The sequence below is a fragment of the Dipodomys ordii genome, unplaced genomic scaffold, assembly GCF_000151885.1.
Source record: "Dipodomys ordii isolate 6190 unplaced genomic scaffold, Dord_2.0 Scaffold43, whole genome shotgun sequence".
NCBI classification, from domain to species: Eukaryota; Metazoa; Chordata; class Mammalia; order Rodentia; family Heteromyidae; genus Dipodomys; species Dipodomys ordii.
In genome coordinates, this window is record NW_012267259.1 from 14,331,050 (window position 1) to 14,351,060 (window position 20,011).

Here is a 20,011-nt window from a genome sequence, read left to right on the forward strand (position 1 = left end):
AAAAGCCGGAAGTGGTGCTGTGGCTCAAGTGGTAGAGTGCTAGCCTTGAGCTGAAGAGCTGAGGGACAGCACCCAGGCCCAGAGTTCAGGCCCCATATCCGGACCCCCCCAAAAGAAGAAGTCTGGAACTCAATATTACTTTTCTTAATTATCAAAATGGAATTCATATGTAATATGTGCTTCTAGTCTAGAGAAAAATAGTGAGGTCAGATAGTATATTTCCCACAATCATAGGGCAAAACACTCTAATGTTGTGAATATACTTTGTGCTGGTACTCAAGCTTGGATTCTACACTTTGAGCTCTAACAGATTTTTGCTGTGGCTGGAATGCTTCCACTTGAACCACTCTTCAACTTCTGGCTTTTTGCTGTTTGAAAAGGAGATGAGTCTCATGGGTCCGTGTACGTGGGCTGGCTCTGCACCTTGGTCCTCAGATCTCAGCTTCCCGAGTAGCTAAGATTATAGCCATACACTGCCAGCATTGAGGCTGAATTCATTTTATTTTTTTGTACTCAAATACTTTCAGCTGTTTAAAGTATATTTATTTGTGTTCCTTTGTATTGTTTTTTCTTTTCACTGGACTATCATGTCAACAAGCAGATTATTTCTGCTTTGATTCTAGTCAGAGTATTGTGCTTTAAACAAGACCTGTGACCAATGGATTTGTTGAAATGAAAAGCATGTAAATAGAAGGTGAAACATTCACAAATTCACAAATTTCCACACTCTGGAGAAATACATGTTTCTCCTTGAAACCTGAGCATCATTAATCAGCAAAATGTTGAAACTATTAAGGTGTGCAAATATATGCTACCAAGTTTTGATTTTGTAGTAAAATAGAATGACTGAAACTAAAGAGGAAATAAATCCACCTTGAATGTTTGAGAGAGGCAGAGAATTGATTTCCTTATCTTTCTACATCTTAACTGCTAGTTTGTGACTATATAATATAGCATAGAGAAGCTGAGTTTCCTTTTACGTTTATTCTTTTATTTTGTGGTACTCAGGCTTAGACTCAGGGCTGTGTACTTGGTAGGCAAATGCAGTGCCATTTGACCTATGCCCCAGACATGACAGGTAGAGTTTTAAGTGGAATCAAGTTTGCAAACTGAGCAGTGGGAAATATCCTAGACCTAATCTAATCTACAGTTCTTCAAGGAGAAGAAGCAAAAGTGTGGAAGAGGAGAGCGGCACATGAGGAGGAGGGCTTGACCCAAGGGACCCAGGGTTTGCAGAGATTTCACAGTGGTTAGGTGCGAGATGGGAGCTAGGAACTATCTTCCTTGTGTGTAAATTCACAAGGCAGGTTTCCAGTCCCAGAGGAAGACATTTCTACACACAGGAGGCTTTTTAAAACAATTCACATTTCAGAAGAGAAGGAAAAGAATTTGTCACCTTTAGAAAGTAAGTTCTTGACTAGAAGAGATGCTGGGTTCTCACATCTCAAGTTCAGTCAAATTGAGGCAGAGACGTTATGTTTTGGAGTCAGTGGCTGTTCTCAGTTCTCCTCCTTGGCCACCTGGAGCTTGTTGCCTCTGTTTACTAGCAAAATGCCTCGTTCCTAAGCATGAAGATAGGGTGGAGATAAATGTTAGATCTTCATTTTCCTAAACTGTTTGAGGTCACATTTCATAAGCCAGATGCAGAAAGAAAGTGTAACTTTGCTTTTACATGTGCAATCCTGAATTAAGAAATAAGGGAATAAAAGTATAATTGGGAAAGAGAAACAGAGACAAAAGACAGGGAGGGTTATAAGAGAGGTTATCATGGGAGAAGGTGGTGACGATCAAAGCAGGGGAGTTACATGGACAAAAGTCACCATGAAGCCCAGGCTTTTTTTCTTTTTGTAGTATTAATAGGTGACACAGAGACCACATTTCAAAACTGCAGAAAGTCTGTTAATCACACAGAGAGAATTACACACATTGTAGGTACCCCATAAAAAAGTTCTTGATGCGTTGATAAGGCATTAATGTGAGATGAGAAGAACTGATCAGAAACTATGTAGAATAGTATCAAACCTCCTGGAGAGATTATTGGTTCATTCGAAGCCCAAATAGTGTCATCATGAATCCAGCCGAAGCAACCATTCCTTCAAACCTTGCTCCCGGTGGTGAAATCCTAAGATATTTTGTTTGGCAAGTGGAGATAGGAACAAAGAATCTGACTCAAGAATTATGTGGAACTAGAAGAGAAAAATTATTGAGTTTGGATGCCAAAAATGACAAGATTGGCTGGAGTTCTGTCTTTATTTGTCTATTACCACTGTGAGAAATTGGGCAAATTAATGAAATTCACTGAATTTCTTATTATCTGTAAAGTGGAGAAAATTGTGACTGAGGGTTATTCAACAAATATTTATTGATCATCTAAACTGACTGAGACAGAGTAGAAATGGCATAAGTTTAGTGAAAAAAGTGTGTTCAACACTGCAAAAATACACAAGTACAGTGCACAAATGAATGTACATACTCTTAACCATGAGTTCTATAATACTTCTCATAACACTGGATAATTTCTTGTATAACAATGTGTTTTTTTATTCTTCAATTTTATTTAAAAAATGAAATGTAATGATAAAGAAAGGCTGCTAGATTGACATCAGTAGATGAAAAACATAACCACATACTTAAATTTCTCCATCATAAAATAATAATCTACAAAATTTTCGAATTAGGAAAGATTCACTGACATCTGCAAAACTATAATTCTTAGATAAGCATTTCTTTCAGTAAACATCTTTATATCAGATTAGATAGATCTACTAGAAAATCTAATAGATGACATATGTCCAATTGAGAAACTGCTAGAAAACCTCATCAGAAATAAAAACTAACACAAATAAGCACACATGATAGAATATAAAATATTGCTTCTGGTTATTTAAGCAAAGTAAGGTAGATAATTATAAATAAGACTCTCAGGAGAGTTATGAATATGAGATAAAGAAAGATGGTATGCTTGATTGGAAAGACTTAAAATTACAAATTTCTAGTCCATCTAGTTTTGTCTTAAAGTTGACCCGGTTTGCTGTGTTAAATTAAGCACAAATCTACAGATTTGGAAGGAGTTTATTCATTCATCTATTATACTTTATTTAGACCTTAATAAACCAGCCAATCAGGATATATATGAGGATATTCCAGGCACAGACTTATTTTGGAACTTATTGCAAGAAATGTAGGCATATCAACAATAATTTCCAGACATCGACATATGCTAATGGTAATTCTCCAGAGCATATGGGATCTATTGACTGAGTTCAAAATAGTGTTCCTATAATAGTAAAATTTCCAGAAGGTTCTTCAAGCAGAACTAGTACAGACACCTTTTTAAAAAATAACAAATTTGAACTGACATTAATTCAAATAAGTGCATACTTTACATTGGTACTGGAATACTTGGTCTCTGTTATCCAATTTGAACACTGATATTAACTTTTCTTCCTTTCTAATAGGTCATGGGGTTTGCAAACAAGTTACACGTGGGGCCACTGGTGTGCTTGTGAAATCTTTTATTATAATTATTCTGGACATTTTTTCATGTCAAATCAAAGACTCTGTCAGAAAACAAAACTTCTGACAACCCGTCTCCTCTTGGACCCTTTCCAGCTGAGATCCTGGACTGAAGTTGAGTCCTGCATCTGCTCCTGTCAGACTTCCTGTCACGGGAGTTCCCTGCCAGGGATGGCTAATTCAATTATTTAATTTTACATTTCTTCTGTGCTTTCTTAATTTGAAAATGCATGCATCATTTGTTTTTCTTTGTAAATTTCAAGTAAAGGGTATAATTTTTCCCCAAGTCTTTCCATTTCCTTAAGTGAAATAAGCCAGACCCAAAGAAACATAGGTTGCATGATTTCCATCACTTGTGGTCATGGAATGTACTTATAAATCTTCAAGTAAATGCACTGGATGGTAATACACACACACACACACACACACACACAGAGACATTAACTATACAAGTCTCTAGACATTCACACGGTGAGATCAGAGGTAGAAATGAATAGTAGATCATAACAGTTCAATAGCTATGTACATATTATCAGATAAAATAGTATTTTTTGAAATGAACTTTAGAAATGGAAACAAGAGATTTGTTGTTATTGTTGCTGTTTTATTGTCTTTTCCTTTTGTCATTTTTTTTAGCTTATTTGTCTTTGGGAGGAGAATGTGGATCTCAGATAAGGTGAGACAAAGTGTTCACAAACACAGAGTGGTACTCACTAGAAACTATGAGAAACGTACTGTGTAGGGGAGGGACAGGAGGAGAAACTGGGAGAGAGTGAGGGAGGGGAAATGTACTTATGGCCTGACTGATGTAACTGTAACCAGTCCATACATCTCCACAATAACTATAGATATATGTTTAAAGCATGATGCCTCTTTTCATCACAGCTCTTCAGATATGGGGGAAATAGCTGTTGAGCGAACACTGCAGCAACGTCTCTGTGACACACTATCACCCTATCTTTCTTCATAGCTCTCACGTTTTAGTGGATTCTGAGATGCAGATTTAAACATGCTGTTTTAGATATGGCGCCATGTATCACATGCAGCTGGGACAAGCCTGCTATTCAGTGTCTTCAGCTGAGAAACTTTCTGGACACATAAAGGGATCTAATTTTCTAGAACACTAGATAAAAATAAGCTACTACTCTTAAGTCGTGTTTCTTGTTGTGATGAAATAGTTATGGGGGTTTATAGGAGATGTACTCTTATTAACTATACTCACATTCACTTCTTCGTTGTCTTTCATTTTGCATTTATTATCTTATCACTCTCCCTCACTGTGAGATCATGGAAGAGGAAACGGAAATTAATGAGTGAGTGAGGAAAACACAGCCTTCTCTCGCTCTTACAGCCATCCACTCCTATGGGGAAGCCGGTGTGTAACAACTGGTGTTGTTCAACAGCATTTATTGTTCAGTTCCAAATCAGTTCAAATATTACTGTGATGGGCACCTGCAGGCTGGTTCCGTTCAGGAAATCCCCAAAGCTCTTGAGCAAATGACGTTCAGAAGAGCTTGTGAAGGAAGATACACAGGGTGAAGGAGAAATAGAAGTAGATAGAAATAAAAATAGCACATGAATGAAGCAGAGAAGAGGAGGAGAATGCAGATGAGAACTCAAAGTATGCTCTACAAAACGAAGATGAATGAAGGAAATGGTGGGGGGAGGGAAGGATGAGAATGCTGAAAGTGGGGGACATTGCTCGAGATGCACTGTGTTCGTGAACTGCTTTGTTCAATGCCAACGCTTGTGTACAACTCCTTAAAGATGACTTTTTAAAGGAGAAATGCAAAAAGGATCAGTTAGAGTAAGACATCTTTCGGCCCCTAGGGATGCAGTGAGTGTGAGCAATGGAAAGAAGGATATTGTGACTCACGTTCAGAAACGTGTGTATGGTGACATGCATCAGACCACGCTGAGCCTGTGGCCTTAACAAAGACACAGGAAAAGCTAGCCTAGGGCTTTGGCACTAAATGAAGTGAATCAAGGGGGTGAAAACATTCCATGTATTTTCACACACATGCACACCCATGCTTGAAAAATCTCTGCAATGATGTGGCTTTATTTGAATCATCCTTATCTTTTTCTACCAACTGTGTTTTATCTAAGTTTCACCAAGCATTGATGAACATTGAAAATATGCAACAGACTAACAATTAGCTTCCAGTCTTGCAAATAATGTTTCTTTGCTTTTCCAAAAAGCCTGGTCTAAAATGAAAGAAAATATCTAGCAGTATTTCCTGTGTTTTAGGTATGTTTTGCCAACCTTTCATTAAAAATAAAATTATTGAAACCCCTCTGCCTATTTTGTAGTCCAGTCACTTGGGTTAAAATAATAATAGCAACTTTTTCCCCTCTTCAAGCTGTTTAATACAAAAGAAAATAGATTGTAGAGTAGTGGGGCTTAAATATATTTATTGACAATTTTTCAAATTATTTCTGTGCGTATTTGCTGTTTATCCTGGCTTAACAAATGGTCTCCAAGTCTTTAGTACTGTAACAAATTTCTGAGCCTAAATAGATGCTCAAAGTGATTCTCTACTTTGGCTAATGAGTTTAGGACATCCCAGCTTAAAATGAAATTGATATTCATGTTTTCACTAAAGCTTATGAGAAACTTCTGTCACTCTCACTATCCTGTCATGTACCTATCTATCCATCTATCTACTATCTCTCTCTCTCGTTTTGTTTTGTTTTTGTCAGTCATAGGTCCTGAACTCTGGGCCTGGGCGCTGTCCCTGTGCTTTTCAGCTCAAGGCGAGAGCTCTAACTCTTGAGGCACAGTGCCACTTCTGTTTTCTAGTGTTTTATTGGATGTCAGAGTCTCATGGACTTTTCTTCCCAGGCTGTCTTTGAACCGTGATTCTCAGATCTCAGCCTCCTGAATAGTGAGGATTACAGGTGTGAGCCACTGGCGCCCGGCTTTCTCTCTTATCTATAGGATTTTGAACAATAACCATTGTAAATGGAGAATTAAAAAGTATTTGGTTGTAAATGTGAGTTTACCCTTGAAATGAAGTAAAATAAACCTATTGCAACACTAGAAATCTGGGCACTGTGTCACCCACTGAGAAAAGCAAAACACAAAAATGGGAAACAGCTTCTGGGAAATGTATACTGGCGGGATCAGGTTTCTGACAAAACATTAAGAACTACGCACAGTTTCTTCTCCCCTCATTGAGGAAAGAAAAACTTTTCACCACTTTGAGATTTTTCCTAGAACAACTGGTAGCAGACTCCTGAGATCCCGAGATGGAAACAGCAACATTGTAACTTCAGAGGTTCACTGCACCAGCCTATAGATGGCTGCGGAAAGCTCCAGGTCTTCTAAGAGGGATGACTTCACAATTTTAACTGAGGGTGAGGATACAGCTACCTAACGTGGGAGTTTATGTTCGGAAAATCCTTGAGGCCTTGTATAGTAGCTCTGTCTGTCTTCACTCTCTCCATGGGCTCTGGTACTGATGTCTAGAAACCAAACGATGTGAACATCTTACAGGAAGTTTTGCCAATGCTAATGTCTTAGTTTCTAGTCACCATTACTCTATTGTGACAAAAAATATCACTGCCAGGATCAAAGGGCATTCATCTGGATTGAGGTAGGAGCAACTGTCCATCACAGCTAAACAGTAAGCCTGCTCCTTCGTACACAAGTGCTGAAAGCCAAGCCTTCTTTTTCAGAAATTCAGCCATGGCCAGTGTAATTGAGCACACAGGCAATTCTAGCAAATCAAGAGGAAGATAGACATCCTGAGAAAGATGGTTCCAGTCCAGCCTGGTATAAAGTCAAGGCCCCATTTTAATCCACAGCTGCATGAGATGAGTCATGCTTCTCTCCCAGTTATGTGGGATGAGATGGTTGTCCAGACTCTTTGGACAGCATAGCAAAGGCAAGAAGGGCAAAAGGTGTGGAGAAAGAGGTGGAGTACTTATCTAGGTCTGAGTCTACTCCCCAGCACCCCAAAAACCCGCCAAAGTAACAAGAACCAAACAAAACTTTACTGCTCTAAATAAAATAATTGTATAAGTCAATAACGGTTCATAGGCAATTTTGTCAATAGAGATGGCGATAGATCTAGACAAAAAATGTAAACATATTACAAAGCCAAAACATATAAAGATTTTGGAAACTAGAACACACATTCAGATATATAAAAAAATGTAACTGGGCTGAAACATGAACTGAGCTAGAAGTCCTGAAGATAGTATGGGAAAAATGGAAGGAATATAGGACAAAGAAAGAGAAATGAAGCCGCATATTTGTGTTTGTGTATATACGTATGTACACAGTATAATCTTGAATATCTACAGAGACAGCTGATTAGCATTGCAAGTCAATCTGACATCATCTATGCTACCAGCAAGAATGTTCAAATGCAGTTAAGATTTACTCGTTCAAAAGAAGCTAGTATTTACTAGTTTATTGTGTTTCCCAATGACTTACTTTGCAGCCATAGCTGACTGGTGGCGTGGAAATGACTGTCAGTGTGTGCAGGTCAATTGTCGCCTTGTCGTGTGCCAGTGACGTTTACTGAGACATGTCAGATGCCTTCTACATGACAGATGGCAAGAAGAGGAAAGCCTTCTGATAATGAATAGTGCAATCCATTTCCACATAATACGTATTTTTTATTTTTTTTGGTTGACATATTGCTATCAACAATTTGAGACACTCAAAAGGAATATTTCAGCAATTCAAGTATCTGAAATTCAGGCCAGAGAGGAAAATAATCACATGATCTTTCTTCCTCCCGAGTACCTAAGTTACTGTCCAGTAGTGATTTGGGCTCACAAAGACTCATCGTTTTAGAACTCTACAAATGCACTGCAATAAAGAAACAGCCATAGCTTTGATGAAGGCAAAGTGCCTGGCAGCTGAAGTGTTCCTGAGGTCTCTTCTGCAGCTGTCAGGGAAGTTAATGACCCGAGAGTAGATTGCAGATTGCCCAACAGAGTGTCTGTGATAGAATCACAATCAAAACCATGGAACGGATCCTCCTTCTTCTTACTGTGGGTTTTTGGGGTGGCTAAATTTAAAAGGCCCTTCAAAGAGAATGACAACTAAGACCTCTGAAGAGTTTTTCATAATAAGATAATAATAAGATGAGATTCTAAACTGAAAAAGTGAGGAATAATATGCCCATTATTATCTTTGCTATTTAAGAGTCTCACCTTAACAGTTCTCTGCTGCCCTTCTGAGGAGAATTATGCTTTTCAGCTGTGCAGATTCAGAAATTTTATGGGGCACAGATTGATTTGGTTTCCTCAAATGCACCATTATCACATTCACACAAACTAGAAATGCACCGGAGGTGCAAATGGATGAAAGAATAATGGGATTTAACTACTAGGTCAACTGGAATTAATCTCATCATTGGTTAGTGCATTCTACGCTATGAATGAAATACATATGAGACACCCAAGAAAGACGAGCAGGTGGCTGGACTGATATAACATGCAGATTATATGGTGAATGCTTAGTAGTGTTTTCACACTCAATCTATAACTATCTAAATAACACACATATCAATACTGTAATGTACAGATAATTATCCTTCCTCAGTTGAAGAAGAGAAGGAATAATCAGGTCTTGACACGGAGCATTGCAAGGGTAGAGCCTGAGTCTTTAAGTGTTAGATTTGAAAACTTATACCTTTCACCATCCCTGAATAAGAGGTGGTTTGGTTCTGTTTTTCAGGTCAAGAACAGTTTTGCCAGTTTGGACCTGCTCAATGGGTCTTCTTTATTCTTTACACCTGTATTTAAATTTGGGGGAAAAAATCAATTTCAAGATTAGATTTAGTAGTCATTTTCCTCTACTTTCCTGGCTTTTGGGATCTAGTTCCATACTCTAATCAACCCTGGGGAAGAAAATATGAACAGTGCCACCTAGGGTATCATTACCAGGCCCACAGGACGGCTAATGCCCTAAGAGGTAAGATCCAAATTCCAAATTGAGGCTACACCTATATTTCCAAGACCAATCCGCACAAACCCTCCAGTTGTACTTGTAGAATTCTTGTCTAGTTGTGTTTGTTTTCGACTTGATTAGTGATTGTAAATTTACCCAGGTGCCTTTGTACAGTCTTCCTCTGGATAGTTTTTTTACATTTGTCCAGGCACAAGTCCAGGGCCCCTTACCTACAGATACACTTCCCCTTTCCAGCCATTTGAGGCTCGCCTGTCTTTCTAATTCTTTGTGCTTTGAATCTCTCCAGGGCACGTCTGTCTACCTGTAAAATCATCCCTTTCCTTGTACTAACCTTTTCAAAGTAATTAAATGCCAAACCACAAATGTGGAAAAAAGTAATGAGGGTGAGAGCACAAGGCCATGTTAGGGTTCAGTGATTAGCGCAGTGTCTTGCAGTGCTGCTGTAATAGGAATCTCTGCTTTTACTCATGTCTAGATTTCAAGATCACAATGAAACAAAAAAGCATAAAGTAAATTGAAAACTCCATTAAAGAAACCTCACACCTGGAGGTGACCATGACGCTGGAAGAATGTCCATCTTGCGAACCCTTTGTAGATTGTCAGTGTTGCCATTTATCTGAAGAGTAGCTCAAGGAAACTCCAGACTCAGTCATTCTGCATGGGTATTTGAGGAACTTGGGGATACAAAGTCAGTCATAAAACCTAACCATAGTACCAAATGAGAGGGTAAACATAAAATGAGATGAAATTCAATAGGGAATTCCAAGCAAGGACTTGGGAAGCTAAACCAAAGAGGGAAGATGCCTAATAACTCTGAGCACCATGTTGAAAATATGGAGCACATTTATAAAAAGAATCAAGGAGGTTGACAGTGTCAAATAGCAAGGAAGGATGTGGAGAATGAAAACTGACTCAGTTCACCTTCCATAAAAGGTTTATTTTCCAGCTTCTAAATAAATGGAGAAATTTACACACACACACACACACACACACACACAAAGGAAGAATTTGTCCCTACATGACAAAAGGTTAGAGATATCTACAGAACTTCTCTTTTTTTAAAATTTTATTTTATTTTATTTGTGAACATACTGTACAGAGGGGTTACAATTACATGGCAGGATAATGCGTACATTTCTTACCAAGCATTGCAGCCTCCTCCTTTGTTTACCCTTTACATCCCTTCCCAGCCTCCCCCCTCCCCACCAATCCCAATCCTTCTCCTTTCCCCCCTTCCCCCCGCCCCACACCGACATTGTAAAGCTCGTTTTGGACATGACAACTTGTACTTCTCATTGTTGCAACAGGTCCACCTGTATCCTTAAACAACTGGTTTTTCCCCATCTCCTCCACAAGTTATACTAACATCAAATATAGTGAAAGCAGGGGTTATACTGTGGGGGAGGGACATACAAAGCAACAAAGAGATAATCTTATAAATGCGTTAGAAACACATGCATGAAAGAAAAAAACATTAAAATACATGTCTAAGGGTTCATTTTCCTGACATCACATTATCTGACCTTTTCCGCTTGACTCGTACATATACTAGATATTGCAAATAAGGGAAACCATGGGACCTATGTTTCTTTGGGCCTGGCTTACTTCATTTAATATAATTTTTTCCAAGTTTTTCCATTTCCTAACAAATGGGGCAATGTCATTCTTTCTGATGGAGGCATAGAATTCCATTGTGTATATATACCACATTTTCTTGATCCATTCATCTACTGAGGGGCATCTGGGTGATTCCATATCTTAGCTATGGTAAATAATGCTGCAATAAACATAGTTGTGCTGGTAGCTTTAGTGTGGTCTTGTTTGTAAGCATTTGGGTAAATGCCCAAAAGTGGGATTGCTGGGTCATAGGGAAGTTTTATGTGAAGTCTTTTGAGGAACCTTTTTTTTCTACTTGATTATATACATTCTTTAAGCTCCTTTTTTTTAAGTGAAAAATCTATTGTTGGCACAGTAAAATCAAGTTTCCTTGGGAATGAAGTCGATATGATATATATATATATATATATATATATATATATGAAAAACATACTTTTGTTAATAACATGCATACTGTTCCTCAATATTCCTGTCAAAATCCATCAAAGTGTAAAAAAAATTTGGGTGAATTCCAAATAGTTCACAGCAGATTATATACACTGCCTTACTCAGAAGAACAATGTTTCTCTGCAATGCATATCTAACAGAAATGTTCTTAGCACCTTAATTTAAAAGGTGAAGGGAAAAGGCACAGGCAGTTTAAGTGACAATAAGAAAACTGTTCTGGTAGATCAGGAAATGAAATCTCGATTTCTTGACTTCTGGCTCAGCTTCTGAAAGATAAGCCTTTTTAGAAAAATGAAATAAAATTTAAAGAAAATGAATTTAAATAGGAATAAAAATGGAAAACACCCTCAAGCTAAAAACCAGAAGTCATGTATGTTCTTAACATTAGTTAGGGCTCTGACATTTGGCTGGATACTGGTCGACTCTCTGATAATGCAACTCTGCAAAACAGATGAAACCACCATCTCTTACCTACTGAGAGATGAAGAGTTCTTTACTTTCCATTTTCACAGAATTGTCATCTTCATGTTGATTGTGCTGTAGGTGTCTTGGTAATATAGTAATCTTTCTCTTTGCAATTATTTTCTTTCTAAATTCTATTCCAATAAAATTCCTCTCTCAGCCGAATCAGTATTTCTACTTTCAACTCTTGAAATACTGTTTTTGTTCTATCCTTTCTCAATGAAATAAAGCATTTAAAACTTCCAATTGTCCGTGTGTTGACAAATAGGAGGTCAACCTCATGTTCAAGAATCAACAATACCAATTAATAAATGTGCAAATGAACTGTACAGATAAGTTTCAGGAGAAGAACAAAGTGCTATTGCCAATAATACATGCAGAAAAAGCTCAACATCCTAGTCATAAAGGAAATTCAATCAAACCAACAAAATTTCCATTTTCTCAGGCCAGAATGCTGGTGAGATTGTGGGGAACAAGAATGTAAAGCAGTGTAGCCACTCTGGGATTCAGTAGGAAGCGTCCTTATGTTTCTAGAGGAAGGCCCTACTATGATTTCTGGTAAAGGGCATCCCCACATCCCAGGTGGACAGGAAGCCAATGTCGCAGAGACTTCAGATGGAATGATTTCCACTTTCCAACAGTAAAGAAATAGCCAGGAAGGAAGTGTGGATTCCTAGTAAGGAAAAAAAAATTGAAAAAGTAATTTTACAAGTGAAAACAATGTATATTAAATGGATGGTGATATTCATTCCAAAGCAAAAATTAGAGACAGTTTAATTAGGCCAGCAATATGAAATTGACTAAACATTATAGGTTCATCCAGACTGTACTGTAACCTGTACAATTAGAAACAATTACAGTAAAAGTCTATGCTTGAGTAGAACACAGCTCCTGTGTAAGTAACATGTAGAATATAAAGGATGTTCAGTATCATGAAGCTGTTTGTATACGCCTATATGTTTTAAATAAAGTGTCCCTTAAAATATACATTACTTTGTTACATTCTTATGGAATGAAACATCGTGTTCAGTCATTTTAATTTCTTTTCTGTTAGCCTATTTTTCCTAAGGTCATAGATTATTAATATAAAAATAAAATTCTTGCAAACCTTCTGGGCTCCAAGAAATGCATAAATAACTGCTGCATCAATGTCTTAGAAATGATTTTCATTCCTTGGAAATGCTCCATTTCTGACTCGGTCTACCACAACAGGAGTTGGGTCACTCAAAAATTCCCTTCAACAGTAACAATTCCTTTCTCTGACTTGGTTGGACTTCAGACACACGGAGTGTTTCACTCTCAGCATTTCCACGCTAACAACCCTGGCACCGACGTCCGGTGTCAACCTTCTCAACGGAAGGCCACTGTGCACCAATCCAAGACGCTCCTCCAGTCACGTGACCGTGCCGCCTCAGGTTTGAGCCCCAAGTTGTGGCCCATGAAGTAAGGCCTTGTTTGAGTGGCCTGTGAGGATTAAGTGGTAAGTGTGTGTCCTCTCCCTGGCAAAGCTTAATGATTTAATTGTGTAACATGTAACTTTTATATACAAAATACTCACCAGAGCACACTGCAGAAACCCAGAACATATGAGCTCTAGTTAAAAAGAATTCCAACTATGATAGCCATTTAAAAAACAAAATAGTCCCTTCATTTACCCAAACGATCACAAACAAGACCACACTAAAGCTACCAGCACAACTATGTTTATTGCAGCATTATTTACCATAGCTAAAATATAATACCAACCCAGATGCCCCTCAGTAGATGAATGGATCAAGAAAATGGGGTATATATACACAATGGAATTCTATGCCTCCATCAGAAAAAATGACATTGCCCCATTTGTTAGGAAATGGAAAGACTTGGAAAAATTATATTAAGTGAAGTAAGCCAGGCCCAAAGAAACATAGGTCCCATGGTTTCCCTTATTTGCAATAGCTATTATATGTCCGAGTCAAGCAGAAACGTTCAGATAAGTTGATGTTAGGCGAAATAAACTCCAAGATAAGGTCTCAAATGTTTTTTTTTCCTTTCATGCAATTATTTCTATCATATTTATAAGATGATATTTTTGTTGCTTTATATGTCCCTCCCCCACGGTATAAACCCCTGCTTTCACTGTATTTGATATTGGTGTAATTTGTGGAGGGGAAGGGAAAAAACAAATTGTTTAAATAGGGATACAGGTGGACCCATTGCAACAATGAGATGTACAAGAACTTAGGGCGAAAAACGAACTTTACAACTTTGGGGGGGAGGGCGGAAGGAGGAGGGGAAAGATGGGAAGGGGTGGGAAGGCGAAAAAAGGAGTAGGCAACAATGCTTGATAAGAAATGTACTCATTACCTCGTCCATGTAATTGGAACCCCTTTGTATGGCATTTTCTCAATAAAAATTAACAAATAAAATAGTCTCTAGTCCTTCTGATTACCCTTTGCCAGATTGCAAATGGAGATGATTGTGGCAATGTTCCATAGAAGCATCCATAAAGCAAACCCATCTATCCACCCATCTAACGAGTCTTTAAATAGTTGTCAGGAATTTTAGTTCAGCATATCAGTTTGTCAGCATACTGTATCTTGGTCACAGTCACCTGATCATCATTCTCTTCCCTTTCTCATGATCATCTTTGTGAGAATATGATCAACAGATGCTGGCACAGATGTAGGGAAATAGGAATTCTAGTTCACTGTTGTTAGGAAGACAAGCCAGTGAAGTCACTGTTAAAGAAAGCTTGAAGATTCTGCAAAAGGTAAATCTAGAACTTCCCTATGTTCCATCAATGCCACTCTTAACCATCTATGCTAAAGTTTACAAGTCAGGATACAGTGAAGACACGGGCGCACCCACATTCATTGTTGCATTGTCACCGTGGTCAAGGAAGGGAAACAGTCCTCCAGGGGATGAAGGGTCAATACAATATGGCATGTAAAGTATATCTTAAAATCTCCGGACTCTTACATAGCAAGCTGCCCGCTTTGTGGAGGATGAAATCCTATGCTCCTTTCATAGGCTTTCCTGATCACTCTGGAGTTCACTTCTTTATTTCCTCTTTTTTTAAAATACCTCACTGAAGTATTTCCTAGTTTATTTGTGCAATCCCTTTTCCAAGACATAAGCTACCTGAGAATAGGGTGTTGGTGTGCATTGTTCACCAACAGATGATATAAACACAGGCTTAACGTGGGCACAGTTCCACTTCCTGGAAATTGTGTGAAAATGGAAAGAATGACAACAACTGATTCTTAAAAATAAAATGTGAGGCATGTTGTCATATTTTACTGTCAAAACTATAATTGTTCATTGGTGTTTACTTGCACCCTGATGCACAAGCAACACTGACTTTCTGATAACTATACACTCAGTCCCTTGCGATTGGTAGGGAAGTAGGCTTTCTGTTACAGTTTTGAAAATAATCATTTAACTGGGGGATGAAAAGGTGGCTCATTGGCAGAGCTTGTGCTTAGTGTGCTTAACGCCCTGAGATTGATTCCAGCACTGCAAGAAAACCAACCAACAAACAAACAACATCAACAACAAAACATGAAATCTGCTTTTGGTGTTTTGTTTGCTAACTGATTTTACCACTTTTAACCTCCCTTTGTCAGAGTTTTCACATTTATAAACATAATTTTAACACCATCTGCTCTGTCTGTCTAACTCAGGGGGTGTTGTGATGAATAAATAAAATAATGCATATGAATACCCTCTAAAAACTGCCACCCGCATATAAAGATCTTCAGGAAGGAAGTGTGCAAATTTGAAATATGAAACTGAACTGTATATTTTATAATTATAATGATGAAAACTGAAAACATCATTGACACCACGCTGTCAAACATTTCGTAGAAATCAGCAATGCCACACAAACAGCTATTCTTTTTCCTAGTAGGAAACAGTGGATAATCCCATCAAATAAAAGAAAATCTTGAAGCAATAGCAAATTATTGTTCTGGATGACCTATCATCCCAATGTTGGCAGAAAAAGGGAATGCTGACTGGACACTGGCCGTGTTCAGAGATGGCATCTGAGTTGCGATCAGGTATGACAGAAGAGAGGTGGAATGCAAATTGTCTCAGTCCTCTGCCAAGACTGAGAAGGAAGGAAAGCCGGGAGATAAGGGCCATCCTTGGGAATTATGCGGAAACGTCACAGTGACCGACAAAACGCAGCGGACATCATCAAACAAAAGCTGTTGTCTGCTGAATGTTGGTACATTTTACCTGGATCAAGCAGGAGTGGGAGCAATGAAGTCTTAGGAGTCATTTTTTGGAAGAAAATGGTGTCAGAGTAAAAAGAGAATGGAGGTCTTCTAGAATAAATCCAAGCACAAGCCACAGTGTCTGTGTAGTGGAGTTCCTCACAGGGACAGTAAATACCTTGAAGATGTTCAGGAAGGAAGTTTCTCAGAAAAGAACTTCAAGGGGATAGATTGGTATCAACTATGTCTTATAAGAAGTACCACAAGCTCAAGCTCTGCCACCTAAGTCCAGAATGCCCTGGGAAGGCATGCTGTTTCCTCATCTCTTACAGGACAGAATTTCCTCAGCTCACCTGTATGGCGTGTTTGTAACAAGCTAAGTTATTTCAAGGCCTTGTGTGTGCTCATCCTGGAGACAAGTAGAGGAGAGCACTTGAAGAAAAGGATTGAGCAGACAGGAAATAACTGCCTTCCCAAAGGGAAGGCTGGGTGCTCAGGATAGAAGGTGTAGTACAACAGGATAGAAGGGACCAGCGGTGTTTTTCCTTTTCAGAGTTAAGGGCTGGAACAGACAGACTGGAGCTAGCCACCGTTTGCCTCTGGTTGGTTAAGCTAATCTTGTGCCCCCAGGAAAGCACCATCATGTAGAAAAAAAAGTGGTAATGGATTTCTGCTCATGCTGGTGATGGCAGAGGGTTTAGCACGGCTAATGAAACATAGTCATTTTTCTTTAACATTTTAAATGTTTTCCCTTTTGGTGTCAACAAAGCACTATATGTAGAAAGCAGACCCTGGGTTTGATGGGGGAAAGACTCTCTATCTGAAAGCATGACAAAATTATTCATACTAAGTTCAATCACATCAAATCTTGCCAGGGTACTGCACAATCACAGCTAGCCAGAGTTGCAGCAATACAAAGGGGTCAGCAAAGTCATGAGGCAGTCAGTAAAGTAGAGATTGCTTACCTCGGGGCTCGTCAGGGGGAATTCTCATGGTTGTATTTTCACTTAGACAGGAAGACTGGTTCTCTAATCCATTAAGAGACTCGCTTTCTGTGATCTTCACCCTGCAATTAACTCACTTGAAAACTTTTTGTCAAAGGATGCAAAGTGAGAGACAGAATGAGAGAGCGAAAGAGAATGAATTGATGTGCCTCATCTGAATGAAAAATTCACAGCGTGAGGAAGGGACAATTTTGCACATTGAGAGTTTTCTTGGAATGGCTAAGGTTTCCCGTGAAGGCTGACTTGATGAAAGGAGCAAAACCCTTGCAGAAAACCATCCATTGCCCTAAATGCCTGCACATCTTCTTTATCTGCAGGTGCTTCGTTCAAAGTACAAGAGGTATAGCAGTAAACAATTAAAGTTAGTGCATCCCTTCCTGGGACAACTACATATGTGCATTATATATCTGCAGTTACACCAATTCACATCTACCTGTGGGCTATGACTGGACAAGTAGAAGAGAGAAATGTTGAATTGCATTTATGTAAGTAAAGCCCTTAGTTGAACAAAACTGGTTATAAACCAGCCCAAACACTTTGTTTCTTAAAGTTTTTGTCAAGCTAGAAATTTTTGTCTGCTGAAATTGTCATTGACCTAAGCATCTCTGGAGCATGGGCTAATGGTATCTGAGCGCTTGGTGCACGATTTAAAATTACATTTCATGACTTATACAAATACTTCAATGCCTCAAGCACCTGTTTTCTGCCTGTGTGAAAGTGACTATCAAACTAGCTCCTTTCTCTTTAGATGACCAAGATGATTCATTGAGTAGAGGAATTGGAAACACTGAAAAGTAAAGGATTGATTCAGAAAGAACCTTTACAGATTGGTCTCCCGGGACACAAGCTGTTCTGCAAATCTGTCCCCAGAGACAGAAGCTCCAATTCAGAGAAGTAGGCAAACATCTGAACCCATTGCCGGGCTCAGTTTCCATGCATTTTGGTTAAAAAACACAGCCATCCTGGAAATCTGGTGTGTGTGTGTGTGTGTGTGTGTGTGTGTGTGTGTGTGTGTGTGTGTCTGGTCTTTCTGAGGCAATACCTGAAAGCAGGATGAAACACTCAACAGAGGAAGGAGGAATGCAGCTCTCATTGTTTATGGCATATTATGATGCAAACATTTCATTTGTTAGTGGTGACTAATACCATAGTTGTTTTAACACTTTAATTGGTGATTTGTTTTGCCATGGCTATACTAAGACAGGTCTTGGTAGAGCACTACTGTACTTCCAGTACCAGTGAGGCAGATACATTATTCTCACTCTTGTTTGCTTTTACATCTGCTTCCTTCATCGTTATAAAATTTTATAAAATTTTGCTACTACACCCATCTTGTTTTTATTGGAGATATTGGAGACAGGGTCGTGGTAATCATACTTTTTCCTACGTTGACAGTCAATAGTGTTTTTCAACCATTCCTTTCCCCAGTGTGTAGGTTCACGCATAGCAGTCCACATACATACCTCTTTTATTTTATTTTTCTTGGGTACTAGTTACTGCCTTATAGCCCAGGCTGCTTTCAAACTTGCCAGTCTCCTGCCTCAGCCTCCCAAGAGATAAGTTATAGATATATGTCACCATAAATAACTTCCAGTCAAAAACCTCATGTAGTTTTCATTGTTACAATTTGTATGGAGTTAGAATAACTGAAATAGCATGAGTCCAGACCCTAAAAGGCTATATTGATGAATTACCAGGAAGTGGTATGAAGAAAGAAATGTGAGATTACAAATTCAACCTACTGGAACAGACCCAGCAGGAAAGCCAGCAAATACAGGCTCAAGTGAGAGCTACAAATTCCAACAGTGAAAATTAGATTAAGGCAAGACAATGCAGAAAATATATGCAGACATTCACTCAAGGAGTAGAGGCTGAGTTCTCACCAATGTGTAGATTTCTTGGGTTTTATTAACACATTCACTTTTTTCTCTTTTTATTGGAGGTAGAATTCTACCTAGCATCTATCACAAAGGAGAAAAATTGGACAAATAAACTGAATACTTGAATAATTACACTGAAGAAATCTACCACAGATATCATAACTTCACCTGATCACCATACAATTTTTCAGAGTGGAAATTCTATTCAAGAGCAAGAAAATTATCACTTTTTTTGAGAACCCAATACTTGGCCTTTCTAAAATGCCTTATTGACTTACAGTTGGAGTTAATTAAAATGTCTGACTAGAGTGCTTTCTAAAAGAGAGTCGACATGATTTATTTTTAAAATTTCTGGCCATTTCTTAATTGCTTTGGGATTCAAAGATTGATTTCAAGCCCAGTGAAGTTGTACTCGTCCTACATTTGGCTGTGGGTGATGGGAAAATGGCTCTAAGTAAATATGCTGAGATTTATTTCTATAATTATGCTAGTTGAATTTGACCCAGAAGAGTTCTGGATATTGAGTCCTCCAATGGAGTCTAGAAGATTGAGTTCCACATGGAAATACTTTTGATCCTTCTAAGAATTAAATAGGACTGGGAATTTTGCCCAATTTGATCAGTTTGCTCAACGTTGATGCCAGTGCATTGTAACCATGTAAAAACAAATAGAAACGATGAGTGACTCTGTCATCTACTGCAAGGAGCACAGGAGTTGCGGTCACGGTGACAGTCTCCGTCCTCACGCTGTTTGGCCTTCGGCAAATTACTCACCTCGGTAAGGCTCATTGTGATAAGACAATAAAGCTTCAACAGCAAGTGTGCACCGCGTGTCACACACCGTGCATGCAATGTGCCGTCAGTGAATTGGAGCTAAAATCCAAGAAAGCCTGTTGGAACAGTGTGTTTCTTTTGGGGTACCGAGGAATAGTGACTGTGCTCAGACAGGACT